Genomic DNA, 24,514 nt, shown 5'->3' on the forward strand with positions numbered 1-24,514 from the left:
GAAAAAAAAAAAAAACATACCACAAAAACCAAGGCAAAAAATGGCCTTGGTGAGAAACAAACACACACATCCCTTTTCAGTAGAAGCTCAAGAAAAAAATAAACTGATTTAAGCAAGACCAAAGTATCTCTTTTCACAGTAGAACAACTCTGCTGCTAACAGGACTAAATTAGCTAAAATTAGCTATCACAGTTGCATTCCCAACAGCACCTCTAGCTTCCTGTGTGGATGAGTAGTTTTGGTGAAAGTAGTTCTAATTTGGATTCAGAGCATGCAAATTTAAGGAGAATAGATAGAATAGATTTCTGACCAGTTCCTTCCATGAACACCAATGCATAAGAAAAACTGTCTTTCGCATTCAAGTTTAATCCTCTTCTGAAATATTTATTTTTGGAACAATTCACTGAACAGTAAGCCTTTAGCCTAGCCAAATTATATCTAAAAATAAAGGTATTAAGAATTCAGGAATTCTTCCTACTGTTGTATCGAATCAATACAGACCCACCATGTCGTATGTTTTATTTGTCAAAGCACATGCCCACGTCCTCACTTAGACGGCGTTATCTAACAACCTGCCATCTTTTTGGACAGTATAGACCAGGGATAGGCATTTTAAATGATCTGACATGTTACTGAGATTCATAAAGATTCAGTTGCATGCACGTTAGAAAAAGCAGCAGTAAGAACCTGAGTTCTTGCTCCTCCAGTGGCCATTTTGCCTCAGCCAGGGCTGAAAGCTAATGATCACTTGATGAGGACAAAGAGAAAAAAGCTTTCATTATTCAAATTTCACTTGTCCTCTAATGAAAGGCTGCTCAACGGATTGTGCTGCCTGTAATCAAGAAAGGAACACGAAGGCTACCTCCCCCCTAGGAAGTTCAACGTCACAGTTGACTTAAATGTGCCTGGAAATAGGCTGCACTCGCACTTGTAAAGTCTTTCTCTCTAAACCAGGGTGGCTACATGCAAATGGCTCTGGAGAGTGGTCCTGGTCCATGCTAGCTCTTGAACTGCATCCATCAGTGTCCCGGAGAGTGCTTTTGCCCTAGGCCAAAGATTGCAACAGGAAATATTCTGAAAACAAACAGCACAGACACTGTATTCCAGCACTAACAGAAGTCACCAAGCATCCTGTAATTCACCAGCACAGGTATAGCCGGAGACACCAGAAGTTTTGACTTAGTAAGTTGTTTTGATATTCACATCAGCCCAGCTTTCTGGAAACTCCAGTAGTCCAGCTCATCCTCATCTGCCACCACCGAGAAAGTCTCCCCAGCCCACTACTATAAGAAACAGGCTTGTTTGCAAGGTTTTATCTCTCAATGGCTTTTTAAAAAACTAATTTTTGCTAGCCTTTAAAAAGTCTTTGATAAAGACTCTATGCTCTAGATTGTTTTTTTTATCCAAACTGAATGCCTGGAAGATCTGTTTTTCACAGGTTATCACTAGGAGGTCAGCATGAACAACCAGCATTTCTCCACACATTCTCTTCTGTAGTTTTCCTTTACCCCTTTCCAGTGTAAGCCATCCATCCACAACAACTTCCCCTAAAAATAGAGGGCTATTCCCACCTCAGCTCCCTCTTCACTCACACTGATTCAATTCATATACTTTTTAAAAGGTTGTTTAACGCAGAGCTGGAAGTGTGAGATGATCGTAAGTTTTCACCTACGACAGCCACCTCTTTAACCAGAAATACTGCTGAGCTGACTGGCTGCCTAGACCCTTGTGCTCTCATTCTCTATACAGTGATGTATGTTGCTCCATTGCCTATATTTCTCAACTGTGGAAACTCTTGCTCTCACTTCGCAAAGGAACTTCTTTGAGCTCAATCCTATTCTGGCCATAGTTAACGCTGCATTTTTGCTCCCTGGAGGCAGCCAGCCACTGTTTCCAGACACAGGTGAAGAAGGATAAGGAAGAAGCATAAGACTTCTAGTTGTAAGTCATAAAAGGCACTGAGTCCCCACGGCCAGCAGACAAACCTGAGATAGGTTCATCAGTAGCCAAGTTGTAATAGGCTGTTCAACATGTAAAACAAAAAGCATCCTTCTCTGAACCATTTCATCCACCCTTTGGAATAGCAGCAATGGAGAGAACACTGCTGCTTTCCCACACCCTGATCTAGCAAGTCTTGAGATGGTTCAAGAACAGAGCTGTTTGCTTCCTTTCTGCTTTCACAGATGACAAACTCACTATGCAGATCAAAGCGTCAACAGAGTAGTTGGTGATGCTATGCACATTTAAAAATACGACAGGAATGTACATCAAATATACCCAGCTGCTGGTGCACCCCGGAATGGAGAACACCATAATCTCATTTGGACCACAAAATGTTGTCTTTCCTTGACTTTGGAAAAGGAAAACAAAGGAGGAAGTTGCAGGCGCCAACAGCAATTTTACAAAATTAGACCAGATTAAAGAATGTTGCCTGCAGTGTCAGCTAAAGTACTAGCGTGGGCAAACAAGAGAAGTTTGGATTTCCCATTTCTTTGGGACCTTGAAGACTGCCTCAGCAATGACACGTTACCACAGCAACAGCTTTAAAGCAAAACAACTATTGGAGGAGAATTCTGAACCATCTCTGGCATTTTACTATTGTAAGAAGGCATGAAAATTCATGAGACTTAAATCTACTTACATTTTCAAGGTTGACATCTGCCAGCTTCCATAATTTACGTGCCAGAGTTGCCCATTAGTATCTCCCCACTTACACGCAAGTCCCCTGCAGAGGCCACAGTCCCCCTCTGCTATCACTGCCGCTCCAGGAGCGAGCGCAGTGTGGAAAGGATTACACCGCTGGTACGGGGGGACGGCGGCGATGTGGGCAGGGGACAGGTCATAGCAGTATTCCTGAAAACGAATTATTTTCAGGAATACTGTTAATTGACTTCAGGGAGCACTTAAGCACTCAGCGCATCTTAAAAAAGCACCTACCAAGCCACTGCAGTTTTTACTTTAAGGATCCGCAGAGAGAACAGGGGGTGCTCTTTAAATCAAGTTTTACTTGGTTCTTTTACAGGGACTTGAAGACTCAAACACAGCAGTACTATTGACCTGTGCTGCTTCACCCTGGCTTGCAACGGCCCCAGTCTTTACCTAGAAGTACCTTTAAGACACAGAGACTTAGGAATTAATCAATCCTTGGATTTTCCATTTGGAAACTTATTTATGATAGTATATTTTACACGGAATGCCCTGGAGGAGGAAAGGGGCCGGGGAAGTGTAACATCAAGTACCAAAATTAAACAGAATACAGGCTGGCAGCCTGACCAGCACCCTGGGTTAAAGATCTGAAAGTACATGTTATTTAGTTAAAAAAAAACAACCACACACACACGTAAGATATCTCCATACAAATGGTCATTTATATAGACCAAATTCTCATGCCCAGATGTGCTCTAAATAAACACCAGTATCCCAGCAAATCAGTTTGACAGGTTCAATAACACGTGTATTTTAAGTGAAATATTTAAAACATTTGGGAACACTTAAGAGGAACTGAACTAAGCATTAACCTCACCCTTAAAAATCAGTCACACCATCATTTCAGAGGATGAGCAGGACTAAGAATCTATTCAATAACAAATTCAGTATCTCCTTTGTTTACAGTGATATATTTTATGAACTAGTTGCTCTTTGTAGACACAATTCTGTTGAGCAGTTCTGAGTTCAGACCACACATTTCCATAACAAAGAGGACAGAGCTTCCATCATAGCTCTATATTCTATTTACTGTCCTCAGCTCACTTTCAGATATAACAGGCAGCAACACTTTCAAGAGACAGAGATGCTCGTCCCTTGCCTATATATAAAAGGGCATCAAACGAGATTTCTCTGCTTTCTCAAGGGGCAAAATGGCAGCAAGGAGCAGAAGGAGTAAAGGTGGGGGAACCAGGGGAATAAATAAAACAAACCACACATATAACACTGTTACATAACTGCAAGAAATCAATGTGCTCTTCTCCTTGCTTTTTGTGGAATCTGCTACTGAAGACAGATGCGGCTTTATGGGAAATTCTATCTTCCTTCACCCAGTATCTATTACCTTTGCACACACGAGCTTCACAGGTTGGTTTCCAGTGCCTTGTGTCTCTGTTACAGAAACTGGAGATGAAGTTGAGCAGAACAGCTCTAAAGGCTACGAACAGCAGGACTGGTGTCAGAACAGCCAGATAAGACCTTATTAGAAACACCTAACACTCCTCATTAGTCACAGGTGAACAAAAGCATCCCAAGGGCAAGACACACACATGCTATTTCTTAGAACAGATGAAAGAAGGAAAACAGCGTTTCCTCCCTGTGCAAGAACTCCTGCATTTAAAAAGGTAGATGGAAATGATAATTCTCCTTATCTCCGACACTTAAGTTTAGCCCATGCCAAAATTCAGTAGTTACAGATTACAAACACAACAGAACCTGATTTTGTTTTTACATTTTCCTAGAAATTTCAGGACTGTTATTTAGCCTGTGATCATACAGAAGATGCATCATCAGCTCTTAGAAGACAGAGGGAACACAACTTTTTCTTTTTTTTTTTAATGATGCCAGAAAGCAATGCAACTAGTACACCAAGGAATACATTAAAAAAAAAAAAAAAAAAAAAAAACAAACAAACAAAAAACAACAAAAAACACCCAACCAAACAAAAACCACACAGTAATCTTGATTTTTCCATTGCACAAAGATAGCATGTTTAGAGTCTCTGCATCATCAATGAATTTCCCTCTGCATTCTCAAGAGACAAAACTTTACTATGGATCAGAAGGAGGAAGGCAATAAAAGCATTTAATCTTTGTGTACAGACACATGGTCATTGCTACTTCAGTGCTAGAAACCACTGAGCTTCCCTACCTGCTTTTCTGGAATCTGCTACTACTAACCCAGCTACTGCCTGCCTTGCACATCTACAAGAGAATTGTCACCGATCTGCCAGCAATGGAAGGGACCAGTTGAGAGGAACCGAGGCTTATACTGTGACAGTGCAACTGCAGAGACAGATTACCTTTCTGAGCACAAAGTTAAAACTGTTCAGGGCTTAAGTGATCTGCTACATTTGACAGCTGAATATTTCAAATCTTGCTATTTCAGAGTCTGGATTGCGCAGTGAGGAGTTACAGATCCTCACTGTGGTTCTGTAGCATGTGAAAACATACTCCACTCAACTGTAATGAGCACTGTAAGACAACCCCGGCAGGATTTTTTGTTGTTGGGTTGGGTTTTTCCCCCCTGCTACTTCAAGCTAAAAAGCCTTTCCAGGAGTCATGGCTATTCAGTAGCACAGAGACTATATACTTTACCTAGTATCAAAATATTTGCTTCTAGACTAGAGGGCATCCTCCAAAGCAAGAGTTAATGACACTCAAAATCATTACAGACACAATATAAAGTGTTACAATCAATTAAAAGCAAGACCATTCAGAAATACGACTGTAATCCAGAAGTTTTCAGGGGACTTGTTGCCCAAAAGCTTTACATGGAAAAGACCAGGTTCACAGCAATTAAGCAGCATCTGTGCCCTGAAATACCAAAAAACTGCTAAAATGGTGAATTCCTGATAACATGTAGACTGTCAGGAGTCTCCTCAAGACCCCAACTGTGAAGAAGTCACCTATGGAACATCCCACATTCTCCTGGTCAATTCAGGAGAAGCCTCAAAACACCGTTTCACCTCCGCTCTGCGGGGACAGCACACAACACCCAACTGACCTGGCCGAGCTCTGGCACCTCAGCTTAGGCAGAGCAGAGGAGTTAGGACAGCTGAGAGATCTCCAATCAAAGCAGGTTAAGAAGGTGCAGGGGAACCAAAGAAAACCAACATTCTCCCGCTATTTATCATACAGCACCAACATTTAAGACTTCCAGCTAAAATCAGAGCAACTAAGAGCGGAGCTGTTCTGTAAGGTGTAAGCAGAAAGAGATACTCATACCTGGTGAAAGGGAAGAAGGGGAGACAAAGGTCAGAACAGTGTAGCCAGATACAGTTAAGATCATTAACATTTAGTTCTTTGCCTTTTAGCTTGCATATCACATTTCCAAGGCATAGAGAAGCCCATCTTACCCAAGCTTCTGGGGCTTTCCATAAATCTTAGCACTTTAAGGTGCTGGGGAGGGGGGGCAGGGAAAAGCCCTGCCATAAAGGAAATGTTTGTCTCTCCCCAAGAGGAGCCATACTTGGGACTCAGATTGGGGCGGGGAGGGAAACAACAACAACAACAAAAAAAAAAAAAAAACAACACACAAGCAAATGGTCAATCTTTCAAAGGTAAATTTTCCTTTTTTACAAGTGGGTTGAAAAAAACAAGCAGTCAGAATAAGCTTCAATGCCAGTTTGTAAGTAAATTAAACATTTGGTTTGAGCTGGAACATGTTCACATATTCTGCATCAGAACTATGGCTTTTATGGTTTTTAAAACACAGTGTCACTCCTTAAACTCAAGACAAAATTGAGTGGCCTTGAAATTGCCTGATAAATCTTTCAGATGTTTATTTGCATCTGTGGAAAAGTAATTAAGGTTTCCAAAGAAAAAAGTTTCTAAACAAAACAATTAACTGAAACAGAACATCACTACTAATTTTCCATTATGCAACTGCCTCCAAAGCCAGATTTGTCCAATTCAGTGTGAAAAAGTGGGATGGAGTCTTAGTACCCAACATCAGGTGACGACAGGTAACAACAAGGTGCAGACAGCTGTGTTAGAACAGATGACAAATCGTTTCGAGATCTGAGACACAATATACATAGTGGGGTATTTGACACAGAGAGGCTCTTAAATAAACCCCTGCAGAAGACGGCTGCAGAGCACCACAGCATAAGACCATTCATCTGACATTCACTCCACCCTGCCCTAAGACACTGCAACGCATTGTTAAACATTATTTTTCATTTATTTTTTGAAAACCTATCAGTAGTTGTGGTCACGGCAAAACCAGACAGAGGTATGGAGGATGAGACTCATGCACTTTCATTTTGCTGCATTTTTGCAAATTGCTATTCAGTCACAGTAAATAAAAAGTGAGATGGAGAACAACTGCAGGAAAAAAAAAAGTAGTGAGAGACTCGGCATCTTACAAGATTCCTTCCCCACAGACCCTGTTTTATTCCGGTGAAGGCAACAGAACAGTATTAGTTTGCCTGTTATCACAACAATGATACCATAAACAAAGGGAGCTTGGTGGAACTGTTTTCTCAGATACTTGTTCTGTGCTTATCAAGGAAAACGATACCTTGCTACATCTTCAGAGCAGATCAGCAGCAGTTTCCCCATCGAGACTGAAAGCAGTACTATGTGCATTACTTTACATCACAATCAAGTAAATTAGTGCACAGATTTACTGCCTTCAGAATCTCAAATAACGTCTTCAGAAATCAAAAGCTACATGAATAAAATAAATATTGCACTACGGCTGAATGAAAAAAAAAAAAAAATCCCTTGTGAAAATGCTTCAGATGTACCAATAAAACTAGTTTCCAGCACTAGACTTAATCCATCTGATTTCTATTTCTCACAGCTACTGGAATCAAAGTTCTGCAGAGCCACAAGGTGCACAAGCAGCCTACACACTGCAGGGAGAACACGCACACGTACTCAACATGTCATTTATCCAGCGTAGCAAGGCCCCAGCTGACCAGCAAAGCACTCCGAAGAGCGGCTCCAGTGCCAAAACAGAAGTAACTTTCTAATCAAATTCCCTCTCTCCTCCACACAGGGGCCTTGAATCCAGTACCTGGGCTTGCTCCAGCACACAAGTTACTCGGGGTGACAGTCCCAGAAGAGCTGCGGTTTGCTCTGCAACCAGGAGCGGTGACCCTAGGAGCACATCCCCGTCACTCCCTGTGCTGAGACAGCTCATGGCTGCTGCTCAGGCCGACTCAACTCATTAACCAAATCAGAAAAGCTTGTCAGTTTAATGCATAGGTTCTTACTGCAAAGACCAATTAAAAAAAAAATAATTATACCATCCTGCTTTTAGTCTGAACTTAAAACTTTCCGGCTCAGACTCATTAAAGAAAAAAATAAAAAAGCTGTTCATATGTCCATCCACAGTTTCACTTGCATCCTTGGCTGAGCCACAAAATAGTTCAGTGCTGCAACTGGCCATTAAACCAGCTCAAAATAAAAGCAGGACTACGCCGACGCGGTCAGGCGCAGGGACGTGCCCGCTCACTCTGCCCACACCAAGAGCTGCAGCGAGGCAGGCAGCTCCCACCCACAGGGCTGGCTTTTGTACGAGTTACTTTTGAGCTGCACTTGTCTGCGTTTTGGTTTTGGGGTTTATTTGAGGGGATGGGGATTAATATTCGTTTTAAACTCACTAGGAAGATCCAACAAAGCTGTTTCACTGCCTGCCGTTTCAATAGGCCGACATGTGCAGAGCAACCCCGCGCCTGCAGCCTCTACTCCCAAATATCATGGTCCCCACTAATGAAATATAACTGGGAGGTGGGAATATGGTGAAATTGGCCTGTGCCACCCACCTGACAGCTGCTAACCAAACAAAACATCTATCCACAGCTCTGTTCTATGGCACCCAGGGTTTGGGGATTTCTAAGGCAACAACATCCAGGTCAAATGTAGTCATTCCTGCCGCCTCCAGACTTAGAAGCTGCTATGGCTCTAATATTACTAATTAATTTTTCCGTAATTTTTAAGACAAATTCCAACTAAAAGCAAGACAAGTATAATACATTGTCCCGTATGTAATTCCATTATTTTTACAGTACTCAGCATTTCATTGACAGAAATAAAATACTTGTATTCAAGTTTCAGCAGACTCCAAACTTTTTGGCTCCCGCTCCACACAGATACAGCATTTTAAACTGGAACCAGCATACAGCTTTCAGTGCATCCAAGCACAACAAATAATCATGTAGGGGTGGGAAACTGAAAGAACAAAAGCAATGAATACTACAACTTCTAGTTTTTAAAGTTGATTTAGAATGAACCAAACTCACTTTGTTTCTGGCACATTACTGAATTCTATCTCATCAGGCGAGACAGTTACAACTGTCAACTCCCACAAGAATCGCTTAAGTTGAATAGCTGGGGTTTGCTCTTACTACAGGAAGTTTTTCCAATAAACTGCGTATTTTAAAGCAACAATTTTATAATTTTAACAAGTGGAAACAGGTAGAAAGCACATGGCATTTCACCACATACCACTTCTAGTAGCTTGCACTACTAAATAAAATCCCATTGCTTCCATACCTAAACTCTGACCATGCCCACAGTAATGGGATGTGGGGAGAGGGGGAGAAGGGTCCTTCTCTCAATGGTTTCATTTCAAAAGGCAAGAGGACTTCAGACACAGCAGCTGATGTGATCACAGCAGCATTCGTGATCACAAATACACCGATTGCCAATATTTAGCAGTGAACATATCAGGGTTTATTCTGACTATCACTACGCAATAGCTACAGGAGTCACTGAGTGTTTTGGTCATGTAAGCCTGTGACAAAGTCAATCTAAAGGGAGTGTTAGCTAAATGCTCTAACCAGCTTCAGAGATGCCTCCATTTCTTTCTCTGTCGAGACAGAAGTTCAGTGCAAAATACAGATGGGTGAATTTAATACAGAAGCCTTATTGATTCACCGTGCTAAGCTTTAAAATAAGTAACTTAAAACTGTGAAGCTAGGAATCACTGTTACATCATTTTTAATATAAATCTTTCATACCGAGTCTTAAAATCAATGTGATTGCCAGAAAAAGAAGTACACTCAATTCACAGGAAGCAGCTCTTGCTTAACCTACCTCAAAGATTAGCTCTTGTTTCTGAACTGAAATAATAAGCTCCACAGACAGCATCTCCTACCTGCTGCTGTGCCATGGCTGCATCCAAACGCTCCCTCCAACACGACCAAACAGCTTACTCAGTGGTCAGCCGATGCAGCATACTTTTGTTTCAGCAAATAGTTCGAGCATTGCACAGTGACCAGTTGGTCACTAGGATGAGATCATTCCCAACAGTAAACTTTATCAAAAAGCTTTTTGTTACACGCTGTTATACTTCAGAAAGTTAGCTTCATTTTATGATTAATTAGTAAAGATGATGTTTCACAGAAAGGTTCACTTTATTATTCAGAAAATATTTAGTATCTCCCCCCTTTTTTCCCCTCCATTTCTACCATTTTACATTTAGAATGCTTATAAGACATTTTTACATTTTTTAGCCAACTTATTAGAATCATAAGGGGATGACTTCTGTCAAGTATCAGGAGTTCAGGAGGGGATTTTTGTTTGTTTGTGGGTTTTTTCCTTGGCTTTTGAAATCAGAAATACTTTTAGACTCTACAACATCACTTCAGTTATGCTTTGCATTTATTCTAAAAAAGACAAGAAGATACCCTGAACACTCTAAACCCAGCCTCAAGCTGAAGAAGAATACAAATACACCAGCATGGAAGGAAAAGGTTGCTACAGCACAAGGCACCCTTGCTCAAGAATGAGCAAGGAAAAGAGAGAGAAGTAGTGGCCATAGTACCATTCACTTTTTTCAGTAAAATCCAGATACTGTTCTTGGGCTCCTAAAGTTCAGCTCAGAGGATTTGAGAGACATCAGTTCAACAAAGATTACACAGCATGTTCTGGTGCCTGATAGGCTCTAGACAGCCACATCCTCCATACAAAACTTCATTCAGCGTTTGAAGTTCTGATGTTGTACCTGTCTGATGGCACTGGCAATTAAGCCAAATATCCAGCATATTCTAGGTATGGAAATCCAGCATCCTCACATAGGCCTCCAAGGGAGCTGATCCCACATCTACACTCAAGCACGTGAAACATGCACCAACAGCATCCAGCTGAAAGACTACCAAAGCATCTACAGTGTCCCCGTTTTAAGTGAAGTGGGCTCCACACCTTGGGAGCTGGAGAACCTGGTTCTATTTCCTCCTCAGTCTGAAAGCACTCAAAGCCATCTGCCCCACTTCTGGCAAGCACATTAGCAACCAAACATTTGCCACAGGCACTTCATGGCAGGGGCTCAACTTCTAGACGTAAGGTAAGCCTGGATGCATGAGTTACAAAGCCTGAAAGACCAGCAAGACTGTGTCTGTCTATCCCTCTCATAACCAAGCACTCTAGGTCCTGACTTCTGTTTTAACACCTGTTTGTTTCATGCAAGTGACTTGCTGGACAAAAACAGAAATAATCCTACAGTCATAAGCCAGAACCCATGGCTCCTGACACCTGAACATCCTACTCCCTCTGCTGCAACTGAGCATACTGGTTTTTGAGCCTCCTTCCACAGCCTCCCCATTATTTTATTCCAGTCATACAAAAATTCTCATCTTGGCCACAAGATGCAAAAGAAAACTAGATGCAGAATTCAGATTTTCCATTGTATAGCACACAACTGAAACAAATCAAAATGCAGTGGCATTTATTAATAGCTAGATCATAGAAATCAAGACAAAACCTAGAAGTCATGGAGTATTTAGGAATCAAAAGAAACATTGATTATGTGCTATGAAATTATCAACTCCACAGATCTCTAGTGAGACTGTCTATTCTCAACTCACTTTTCAGAAGGAAACAGAGATGCTTCAGAAATTTTCACCATGTGGTTGGTTTCTTCTTTCATCCAAGCATCTGCTGCCTGCAATTCATTCGTCCCTGCAGCCTTTCAGCTTTAGCTAGACAGAATGAATGAGTCACGCAATTAACCTAGAGTTTACACAAAAGAAAGGTGAAAGCAAGAGAAACTGCCTTTAATTAGATCGATCTGGTGAGCATCTTGAACACAAACTTTTTTTTTTAAATAATCATTTTTTAAAAATTAGTAGACTAACAAAAAGTCAGTTAGTAAAAACTAGTGAAGAAAAAAATTTACAGGCCATCTCCAGATTAAAAACTGTAAGGTTTGAGTCAGTTTCATAAAAATACAGTGCACCTCCCTGTTTAGTCGATGAAGACAGTCCCCTCAGTATACACCCCCCTTTTTGGCTTTATGTTTCTTGGAAGTATAATACAAAGCACTTCATCTAGAACTTATGGCTCCTGTACTTTGGAAGACTAAAAGAAAAACGCTCAGAAGAGATAAGCAGGGACATGAGAGCGATTAGTGTGACCTGCGAGCTACAAGTGTGATAAATTGCGCTGAGAGGACAAAGGTAACAGTAGTAACCAAAGATAATCTTTTTTCATTTGGAGCTACTGAGACTTTTGAGCTGGTTATTTCCTCGACACACCGGCACTTGCCTGTTTACAGATTATTTGCCTTCTATGAACAAAAGGCATTTTCTGTTGCAGTCGGCCAGCGCTGGTAGCCGGGCTGAAAGGCCCCTGAAGAAGCCGTATTGTGCATGTGAACACCAGACAGAATCACCCAGGATTCACACGCGGGCAGGCTGCAGCACAAAAGCTGCCGATCAACACCTAAAGCTCCAGTGCAGCTGGTTAAGAGGAGCCAGCCCACAATTAACCCTCCCCTGAGCAGGGAAAAGGAGATGAATAAAGGACAAAACAGAAAGCGTGCTACTGCACAGATCCACTTAAATGAACCTTTTGCCTGACCTGTTGTAATAGTTCTTATGTTCTGATTTTTTTTTTTTTCATGATTTGAAAGTGCAGAAAGTAATACTGTCTTGCTGACTTACCAAAAAAAATAATCAAAATAACTAATAGTGACTTACTTCACCCTACTTCCATCCTTCACGTGCTGTTCCCGCTAAACTATTTGCTTTCATTCCCCCTCCCCAATACATTCCATTTATTCCTCTGATCTAGCATTTTTTTTCTACCCCCATCCCACAAAAAAAGTTTAGGTTTGAATCCAAAGCATTAACAGGACTGCTGAGAGAAAATTACTTTGAAAAAGTCCGATATCGGAAAATGAGAAATGTCGTTTGACTTCTTATAATAACCCAGTAACATCTTTCAGCTTAATCCAAAGGTTATATTTCATAAATAATTAGATCCAACATGATTTAATTTGAAAATTAAAATAATTTAAGGACAAAATGTAGGTCCTCCAAGTCACTTAAAGTTACCTTTCTCTAGAGGAATGGGTTAAAAATTCAGTATGGAGAACAGTACTACTCAAGGTAATCTGTATATGATAGACAAGATATCCAACATCAGAGATGACCTCTATTTTACTTTTCTCTTTCAGAGGATTGTTTACGAATCAGTGTTTAAAATTTATTCCTCAATTTATAAATTGTTAAGCTTCGTTTAAGTAATACTACAACTGCTTAGAAAAATGCACTGCTTTATGGTTGTACAATCAGGATGCTCTAATGCATTTCAATTCTGATTAACTATTTTCATGTACTCATTGTGTTACCCCCTTCACGTTTGCAAAATTCAGCATGATGTTTAATTACTAGAATAGAGTTGAAAAAATAGCTCCCACTAAAATTTTGATGAGGGTAACGATATGTAACTGTCGGTCTTGATTCCCCCTACCCTCCTTAGGCATCCAATAAATTAACATCTCTTCAATTAAAAAAATAAGCAAAAGTGAAATTACCGAATACCACAAATACCTACTGTAAAATATATAAAAAGAACAAATGCATTTTAATTCCATACAGACTTTAAGAGCAAGTTTTGCAACATATAATTTCCTGTTCAGTTCACATTCAACCATTTGATTACATCAGCACCTCAAAATTATATTAGAAGATGTGAAGCTTGCCAGAGGATTTCATTTGGGAAATGTAATAGGCACAGTCAGCATATTTGGCTGCTGAAAAATAAGGCTACAGATAAATTACATACCAGAGAAAATAAATATACCCCAGACTTGAAGAAAGAAAAACAGTTTAATTTTGATCAGTCTTGGGCATTTTCAATGTTTCTACAGGCGTATCAGACAAAAGGCAGCTGAGGGTCCTTTCAGAAAGGAACGGGCAGAAAGGCAGCCGTTCCTACACCCTGCGTGTCCCGTGGGAGAGCGCCTCACGCGTGGGATCCCAGGGGATCCCGGGGGATCTGGTCTTGGCAAGCTCTGCCATCTGAAGTGGAGCTCTGGGACGGGCAGTGGGCACTCGGGTCCTGTCAGCACAGAACGGAGAGCATCGCTTTCGTGAGCATCGCCCATCAGCTATGCCAAGAACATTTCTCTCAGACAATCTGTTCCTCCCACTCCTCACATGCAATTTCTTTAGAAGAAAGCTGACAAAGAAAAGGATTTTAGAAGACAGACAGAGGGATGGTCTCAGCTAATGATTTCAGAATGGCTGTCCAACACCTACAAGTTCAGGCTTTCAAAACTGTAATTCTCAAACTGGATTTCACACACAGACTTACTATACCTACCGAAATTAGTATCTCCCTTTTCACTTCTATACAGGGAAAAAAAAAGATACAAAATTATATCGCCATTCAGGAGTACTCCATGTTCTGCAGCTTACCAGGATACTTGAGCTCTGCCAAAAAGCTAGATACGTTGACCTCAGAGCATACCCCCAGGAGCTGTGTTATCTACAATACAACATTGCTTTTTCATATATGCAATCAGACCAAAGTCGTGGCCCAAGAGAAGTAGATTCCCCCAATGATTTTACTGAAGATGACACTTTACAGTGTCAGCATTATTTCAAAGCTCAACACTTCAGCACAGGTTACTTGAGGAAGCAGGAAAGAAACAAACAGAACTGGGAACTAAACTGATGGTAGTCTCATTCCTTCCCTCCCACCCATATTCCTCCTTTGAGGCATGGACAGACACAAACTCAGGTACAAAACATGAGAATAACGTAAGAGAAAACAAATCAAAAACACAATGAGCAAGAGGATAGAGAATTATCTCATTACACAACAAAATGTGAATATCTGGAGTTAACATCTTACATTTCTTTAGAAGAGCCTTTTACAAAAATACACAACCAATACTCCATTTTAAATCCATACAAACATCAGACTTTCAAGAACGGCTGGTGACAGTACGGAGCGTGGCGTGTATGCAGCACTGAGCTTGAACTCCTCTGTCTAAGAGCAGACTACGAAGGCTGAGCAGGTTTAGTGACCCAATGCCAGAATCCAGTTGGCTTCCCTGGGAGTTTGTATTGCTGCCTCTTAACAACCCCTGCTGAGTAAAGGAGATCTGCTTCTGGAATTTCAATATTGCCCTACCAATAGCATAAAAAAAACAGTTTTGACTACTGCGTAAATCTTTGCAAGATTGCCATACTGGTAAGAGGGAACAGAACGTGCAGGTGGAAGAAAGGAATTCCCTGCTCTGGCATTACTGGGGCGGGGAACACAAAACCACACATACAATTTTAAAAATAAACTATATTCACACCTTCAAATCAAAAAAACAAAAACCAGCATGGCTCTTAGAGGTTCCAACTTGAAGATGCATTATGCTTAAGAACTACAAAGCAGCTTATTGAGGAGATTAAAAGTAATTTGGAAAAGAGTTAAATCTTTTAAGAAGAATCCTAGATGCGAACTGTACAACTATGTCCTTAACGTAACCTCCCTTCTGCTCATCTGACCTGGTCACTCCCTTACTTAATTCCTTAAATGTATTCCTCTCACTTTCCAAAGAGAATTCAAGTTACTAGGACACTCCTAAGCATATTTTCTATTCTCCTGTCTAACAGTCAGTTACCAAAATAACTTAAATTCTCCCAGTGTCACTTTTGGACTATTTCCTACTCTCATTATATAACCATGGACCTCTACTTTAAAAGGGAATCTCATTTTATCACAGGAAGTCAGTCCCCCAGGGGAAAAACATCAAGAAGTCTGCAGTATGTTTAAATAAGACACAGCATCAGCTGATGCCAGACAGAGTTAGGATTCTTAAGAGCACTGTATTACATTACGTGCTCCAATCAAGCCTCAAACAGCCTTGTTTAAAGGTCTTTGAAACAAAAAAAGAAAACCACCATACATTCAATACATTCAGATGGCCTATAAACAGGATTTGGTACACAAGAAACAAATAAGGGAGGAAAACAGGAGCATAGGTCAAACGAGATTTTAGCCACCACCGATGCAAAGAAGAAGAGAAATGGAGAGAGGAGCACAGCAGTAGCAGGGTGGCAAAATAGAACCTGCAGCACAAACACTGCTCCAGGCCATCAAGGAAAAAAACAAATCAATGCTTTAGAACTAAAGGCCTCTGTCAAACATGTAAGGAAATTTAATGTACAATGTGGCTATCTGCTGTGAGCTGGCAAATTCAGCTCTTCTTGTTTAGTCAATCACAACCATTTACTAATTCATCATTACTTGAACGCGATTGTAGGAGATTCTGCCAGCAGAGAGGAGCATGTGTTAACTGCCGACCAGCACTGGGAGCAGCAGACTGGATTAAAATGGAAAATCTAGGAATAATCAGTACTGGATGCAGAGAACCCTGGAAGAGTTAGAGTACAGAAGGATGTGCCCATAGGGTAAGTCTTTTAGCAATACCAGCCATTAGAGGCAATTTGGCAAGTTAAAAATCTCAGCTTGAGACAAGTAAGCTTGGAATTGCAAGGAGTTTCTTGATGCTTCCCCAACTCTTTCAAATTCATATTCATTACAGGACAAGAAAATCTCATAGAAGCTGCCAACAAAGGAACACAACACATCAAATTAATGTAGAATAACATAAGTTAAACAGTTCTTAGTTTTAAGAACAAGACAACAACTACTGATGCAACAAAAGAAGACTTGACCAACTTTTTTTAAACACCATTGACACCCACAGGTCTCAAATAAACATAGAGCTCATTGGACAAATTTGGTTTTCAGCAACCAGACAATGCCACACAACACTCTGCTACTTCAAATGTAGAACTATTACTCCTAGTAAAACGACAATTATTTTTAAGGGGAAATGTAAGCCTGAAAATGCTAGTTTGAGACAAATTATAGGATCTCTCCTTAGAATTGAATTCCCAGGCTCAAAATATGTTGGACCAAAAGTAAATCAGCTAGGGTTCCATCAAACCAGTGCTAATGCAGATATACATCCCTATAAATCCAGTCAGTTATTCACCAATTAGACCAATGCACGCTACTAAGAGGGTCATTCCAGGATAACTATGTAATCCCCAATGTGACACTTGATCCTATCACCCTACATGCTCTGCCCAAATCCTAATAAGAAAAAAAATAAAGCAGTACATTTTACTTAAAAGACCAGTTTTTTTAAAAAAAAAAAAAAAAATCCAGTACTCTGAACACAAGATGGATATATCCTTTAATTCTCATGCTGTAAATGCTTAAATAGGTTAAAATACAGTCTAAGAAAAAATAATATATATGCTTTAAGCATAAAGGCATCCTGGAAAAAAGTAACACTGCAAATTACGTACACTGCAGTTTCATATGTAAATGCAAATTAGTTACATAAAATATAGCTTGAGCCACCCACAGCATCCTACAGAGTTCCCATCATCGTGGTGTCACAGCAGTACCACCCAATTCATAGACTGGGTGACAAGCGTTACGCCATGACATCCCAAACGTGAAGTTTAAGCCTCAACAATGATTACTAGTTTTGCAAACACCCTATGTCTATGTCCCATGACTATGTCCCATCATTTTGTCCAGCTGTGTTGGTATAGGTGGAACCAACTTACACTTCAGGAGCTGCATTCTGCAGGCGTACAGGCACTCAAATCACAAGTACCAATTGATCTGCAAACCAAACACTTCCTCAAGAATCTCAGGATCATTTTAAAGGCTTCCTTTTACATCCCACCTTTCTTTCCAGAGGTTTCTCTCTGCCTTTTCAGGGATAAAAACAAAACATTAGCATATATGAAGTTACAATCAAAGTAATACTTCTGAAGCTGTGCATCAATAACTTGATGTTATGACTGTTATTAGATTCCTAACATCAATATATTGAAGTTACTAGTGAATATCTAAATCACTTTAAAATAATTTTAGAAAGCTCCTGCTAAGTAAGAAGTCCAAATAATCTAGCTCTTAACATCTAGAACAGCTCTTAATATCTAGAACCCTTTCCCTTAATTGATTTGATTCATGACCAAAAAGTGATTCACTCCCACCACAAAAGTCAAAAGGAAGGAAGAGCCAGTGACTCAGTTCATTGTCTCATTCTCTGCCTCTCATCTCTCAAGAGCCTAACTCAAAGCCTCTGATAGAGCTAACTTAGGGATTTTTATCTTTGCTCTTCCACAGTTTTGAAGATTCCAATTACTTTCACTACTATTAATTAGTTATCTATGAACAGCAAAAAAAATGTTCTGAGGTTCCTTAAAACCAATGCAGATAAGCATAAGAGCATCTTTAAAAAGAGCACTACACATAGTAAAATGGCAATAGAGAAATAGCCTTTACAGAGTCAGAAGACTGAGAGAAGTGAACACTCCAGGTTTAAAAAAAAAATAAAACAATAAAACACAAACAAACAAACAATAAACCACACACACAAGAAAAATAAAAATACAAACACACAAGAGGAGGCCTGGAAATGGATGAGAGGAAACGCCAATCAGCAACTACAACAAGAAGTTCCAAACTCAAGAATCACGTTTGGTGTTAACACCATTTCAGTCCAACAGCAAGGGAATCTTAGTGTACACAATCGTCAGGTTACAGGCAGGAATTAAGCACTCAGAACTGCTATGAACAGTGCTAACAATTACACTTAAAAATCCTTTCCTAGGATGCTGTTTGCAACAGGGTCTTCCTCCATATTTCTAACATCGTTAATAATTTCTCAGGACTACCCAAGCATAGATCAAGCCATACTTATTCACATGGGAACAGAGCATGTGAGAACTTCCTAAGCAGTCACTGTCAAGAGCACCTACTAGACCAGGTGGACCTTTAGCCTAGCCTGTGATAAGTTGCCTTTTACCAAACAGCACACCTCTTCCTCTTAGTGTGCCTGAAACCCAGCCAAATTTCAACTACTAATAGCTAGACGCTCAGAAAATGCATGGTACTTTCCAGAGGGGATTAAAGGAAAACTGTCACCAAAGCACAACTTTCAGATTTCCATTAATACCCGGGCACGCCTGGCAGCTTAAGCCGTTCCAGTCGAAGGTATGTATGGTTGGGGTTGGATTTTCCACCTTCAAGCCCTAATGCTTTGCACTGCTCTTATTCAGTCATGCCACTGACAGTGTTCCTCCATCACATTTTCCCTAATATAAAGTTAGTTTGATGTATGCTTGACATCCCCTTCAACTACTTGTTTCTACTTCCCCTTTAATAGAATTGATGCAGGTCCTAAAAATAGTTCCAGAAATCCCACCTGATCACCAACCCATTTTACAGCACAGAGTTATGTTGGCATAACAGTATGATAAAAAGTGGAACATGGAAGAAGGCTGGAACCTCAAGCTAGTTTTGTTATAGAAAAAAAAACACAGCCATAATATGGAAACAAATTCTCAGTATCACACTCCTAGAAGGACAAACTGCCAGAGTATCTACAGCAAAGACCTAGTTAGGCATACCACAGATAGCACAAGAAACAAGTGATGGGGGGAGGAGAAAAGGAAATAAGAACAAGTAAAAGCACATGCATGTTTTTCTGCCCCTTTCAGTGGATTTTAAGCATTTCACAAACAGTTAAATTACATGTACGTATTTGCTAGAACCCTCAATTTGAGAGCTGAGGGTTCAAAACCCCCATGGGGGGTGGGGGGACGAAACCCAGCACACCCAGAGAGCAGCATCCCCAGCACCAGAGGGTTTTCACTAACAAGCATGAATTGATCTCATATTCTAGCACTTCAGGAGTCCTAACTCAAGAGTATGTAAACATACTTTGAAATTCATCTGATAAATGCTCCCATAGTTTTACTTTGTTTAAAGAGAGTGTCAACACCCTAAATTCAGCTGAAAAACAGCTTTTCAGGATGATGTAGCTCTAATGCAATTTTACAAAAGGAACAATGACTCACTCCCAGGAGGGAATGTGTTGGAAGCCTATGACCTAATACTCAGAGAGAAGCTGGCTTTTCCAAAAAGATCTAGCTTTAATATTTACAGTATCTCCCCAACAAGTAAAGTTTTATAAAGGGAGAACTTTTGCACAAAGGAATTTACAAAATTACCTCCTTCTTGGCTTTTTTCACTTCTTGTCAAAACCCAACCAGCCTATCTGCAAGCAGTTCCCTTAGCCTTAATTCCAGCCTGAAACTGCTCATCTTCCCACAGAACTGCATCCACCTGACTCGCTCTCCAGTCCATTTTAGCCCTCGCCATGAGAGGCAAGGACAGCACCGATCCAACATGCCAACCAACATGAAGAGATCATCATCAAATGTGGATGGGGGTGTTAAAATTAAAACGCTAGTACGCACTAGAGATGAAACATGAGCAAGCTACGAGCACTCGACTGACTAGCAAGACAAGCCTACTTCATGTTCAACTGGATTCCTGACAATCTTGCTGAGGATCCTCTATCTGTGAAGGGCTGATTTTTAAGATTTTATGTTCAGACAGCAGCTGTACGGCTTATTGAAGAACTTGCCTGTCGTAACAATGTCAAGCCCAGAAATATTTGATACATCGAAAAGCCCACTGACCATCACCTGGGTTCAAGCCTGCATTGTTCTCAGTCTGTCGTATGCTCATACTTGCAAATACTCCGGATAAAAGGGACAAAGTGTAGGTGGAAAATGGGAGTGAGTGACACAGGCTAATCAGGATTTTAATCATGCTAATGGATGTGATTAACTGCATACTTCTCCTAGAACCTTCCTGCAGCTACACGAGTAGCTTGATAGCCAGAATGCAGCGTGAGTGAACTGCTCATCCCATTTTAATCTCCAGCTGTACCACGTGTGTCACGTCATCCAGCGTGCAAGGATATACCTAATACTTTACTCTATATCCACCCACATATCAAATCTTCCACCATGACAACACAACCATTTTGAGGGGAGGGTACAAAGACTCTAGACCTGTGTTTGTCTACACTAAAGTCTCTTTACATAAAAAGTTACCGCTCCAAGAGACTGGAAATCTAACCTTTGCAAAAGAAAGCTAATACAGGGCCTATTGCATTACACAAACCCGCCTGAATAATGCAACTACAACTTTTTTTTTTTTTCCCCTCCTTTTGTCCAAATCACAGGGACATTGCTAGCTTTATCTCAAAGTTACTATCTTGCTAGTCCTTGGGGGAAGTACTAACTCAGCAGTTGCCGCTCTCTGAGGAAAGTTTGTAAGAGGCCAGGCAGGGATTCAAAGAGCAACAAGAAATAGTATTTTCCAATAGTGAGGAGGTTGGGTAGGCAGGGAAGAAATCAGACCCTTCCCTCACTATTTCTAGGGGAGGACACTTGCACAACAACAGAATAAATAACCCACCACCCTCTCACCTTCCAGCAGGTATTTCAAGTGAAGAATGTGTATTATGGAGTTTGAACATACTCTCATTTACATAGACATCCATTTTTCATCTAAGTAGCAGACTCACACTTCCCAATAACACAGAATCTCTGTGTTTTCTAGAGCAACAACTGCAGGCATTCTGCTCTCAAGCATACCAACGTTTACAAAATATCGGCTTGTATGACAACACACATAATTTTAACAACTTACACAGAGGAGTCTAAGACTAACCTTGCTCAGAAACAGATCCCCCCCTCGTTCTGCCAAACCCTTACCACTATCCCGATGTATTTTTTAAGAGTGCCAGAGCTTAAGCATCACCCTAATGTCTGTCCATAATCCTTTGGGGTTAGAAGTCCCAATAATTTTAAGTAACTTTAATATTTAATAATTCCTAACATAAAACTTTATTAAGAAGCCTCCCCAAGAGCAACATGGGGCACCAGTGTGAGCCAGAAGTATTTTATTCTTATTGTTACAAAGGTAAAAATCTGTATAACATCTACAGCAGCTGATTTCACTGACCTTTTCTTCCCACAAGAAATTCTTTTACATGTGCAAAATACTAAGTCATGAAATTGGCTTCTGAGTTGAAGGAGGCTGGAGAAATTCACTGCAAGGGAAACAAGGTTTTGCCTGGGGTGTGAGCCTACCTGCAGGCATGATTCACATGGGCTGTACTTTGTTCAACCCAGCTTTTATGCCACCTCCTCAAGCACCCGATCCACAGTACATCTACCCTTTCTTCTGGGAGATGAGCTCTCTGGAGCAGATGACGGCAGCGATGATGGCTCAGGTTCAAGAATCAAGCTGTTCTGCCACCATACTGTCTGCTGTAATCACAGACCCCTGCATTTCTCTGATCTACGGTTGAGTATAATTTAATTTGCCTTCAAGGGGAGAAGAAAAAAAAAAAGGCACAAAGAAAATCAGTTCTATTGCACTGTTAAGACACGAGGAAACCATATACACAGACATTTCACTAAGCAAGAGATTGATCTATTTTAGTTGGGACGGGAACTGTAAACATGAAGCTACAGGAAATAACTATCTGTCTTTCAGAGCAGTATTAGCTTCTTCAAGTCTGTCTTTGAAACTCCAGAAGCACATACACAAAATATAATTTTGCCATCTACAATCAGACTGCCAACAACATGATGAGTAACGTGCCTTGAACTCTTCATTCTCAGAGGAGGAGACTGGAATTTTATCTTCCAATCAATGTCTGGACTAGCAAAATAAATTATTTGGGATTTTTCTGGACCAAAACAAGGTATGGTTAAACATTATTTGGCTTTTAAGTAACCATCGCTTTCATTTGAATTGCAAGTAACTCAAATTCACCTTGACAGACTTATACCCTGTCTGACCAGTGGTTTCCTTTAGTCATAAATTTGGCATATATCAGAATTTGGAACTCTGCACATCAGTGCTGCATACAGAGACAAATGTAGTTCAAGTACTGAGTTATTAGCTGAAGATATCAATAGCTTAGCAAACAGGAGGTAAGCTTAAGAACAGTACGCAAGAGCAAGAACAGTGCTAACAGTGATGGGTCTAAACTAGACCCGAACTCTGCAGGAATTCAAATCTGATTTAATGGCTCAGACTCATTTATTTCTAGGGAAGAGAGTTAACCACTAAAATACTACAGGGGTTGGGACCTCAAATATAATTACAGCTCCATTCGCTAAAATTAAGGCTGTGTCAGCCCTTTTACAAACACCAGAAGGAATACGCAATTCATTTGTTTAAACCGAGTATTCATCAGACTTCACAAAACGAGCGTAAGACTGGAAATAAGTCATGTCCCACCCTCCACACAGCCTTACATACTGCCCCTTCAAAAAACCAAGTTGCTTCTATTTTCATTGTATTTCTGTTGATCAGGCTGTCTTGTGCTTATGTTGTTGGAAGTGTGGGGGGGTGTTTAATATCACGATAGAAAGGCCAGTTTAAGCAATCCTTTGGTATTTAAAACCTAGACTTAACTGTCTAGTGTCCCTGGAAGGGAAACAAATGAGTACTCTAAACCCAAGTACTTCAGAATTAGTATTGCCATCTTTAAGTGACACTTACCGGTACTGTAAGGCACAGCACACACAGGTACTAAAGTAAGCCCAAGTTGGTTTCAACAGTTTATGGGAGCCTGTCGTGTGATTATTCACCTCCTGGTCTCTTTGCTCCACTCTCCACGATGCCCACAGCCAACTCATACAAAGTAGTGGGCAAGGGCTAAAGTGATGCATTTACCCACACCACTACACTACTCATAACCTTCAAAGTTTCCCACAGACAAATTAGGCAACTTGTTAAAACAGATCTCCAGATATCCTGCAAGGGTGAGGTTCTGCAGTTCCCAGAGCAGAGCCACGGTGTTCACCATTCCTCGGAGCCTGCCCAAGGATCACTGGCCAGCAACATATAAACTGACTGACAGAGTCATTAGCTTTTAAGAAACTATCTGATAAAGTCAGATATTAAATCTGCCACGAGTATCTGCTGGCATAAGCGTACTACCAACAGGCTTCCCATTTGTTCTTTAAAAACAAGAGTGACATAATCCTTTCCTAATATCATCTGAGGGCTCGGGGGGAATGAGGGGTGACCCATGAAACTGTACCCATGACAACACTGTGCTCTAGCTGAACTTGCAGGGCTGTGATCTTCAAACCACTGACACTTCTTTGTATGAGATATTTCCCTGATGTCATTTCTGCAGATACACATAATACAGATTTAATAATATCCATGTCCTTCAGTTTTAGAGTCAACAATCACATTCACAAACAGATCAATTATTCTGCCTTCAAGCTTATTATTTGTCACTAACTTGTAATTATTACCAAACAAAACAAAAGACACAGGATACTCCTGCTGTTGCAATAGCAAGTCAGTTAAGCTCTTTTTAAAACTGAAAAAGTCCCTCTCTCCTGATGTGAGAACGGCAAAAAAAAATAAAAATCAAAAGTAAAAGAAGAGAGCCAGTGAATCCTCCAAAACGCATCTGAAAAGATAGTGAGAAATGTCACTAGTTCCTTTAAGGAAAAACAAACAAACAAAAAAACTTCAAGCAATTTTAACACAGACAGGTCTGTCCAGCCAACATTACTTTTATCATAATTGTATTGCTACGTTGAATATTTTTGAGTTATGATTTATTTGTCTTTCTCAAATAAAGGAATTGGGCTGCAACAGTACTTTCTATATATAATACCAGTAAAACATACACTACCAGATGG

At 40.4% G+C, this 24,514-nt stretch overlaps 1 protein-coding gene across 14 annotated transcripts in view; it reads right to left on the bottom strand.

Moving 5' to 3' along the window:
• The window catches only part of MAP4 (microtubule associated protein 4), a 161,996-nt gene that overhangs the window by 135,777 nt on the left and 1,705 nt on the right, over positions 1–24,514 (bottom strand). The window contains exon 2 of one of the 14 annotated variants that reach the window (XM_042801953.1): positions 11,522–11,635. The exons of the other annotated variants lie outside the window; for them this stretch is intronic. The gene's annotated coding sequence lies outside the window, so the exon portion shown is untranslated. The remainder of the gene's footprint in view (positions 1–11,521; positions 11,636–24,514) is intronic. 14 annotated transcript variants of the gene reach the window in all.

The sequence above is a fragment of the Tyto alba genome, unplaced genomic scaffold (genome assembly GCF_018691265.1).
Source record: "Tyto alba isolate M040663 unplaced genomic scaffold, T.alba_DEE_v4.0 Super-Scaffold_38, whole genome shotgun sequence".
Taxonomy (NCBI): Eukaryota; Metazoa; Chordata; class Aves; order Strigiformes; family Tytonidae; genus Tyto; species Tyto alba.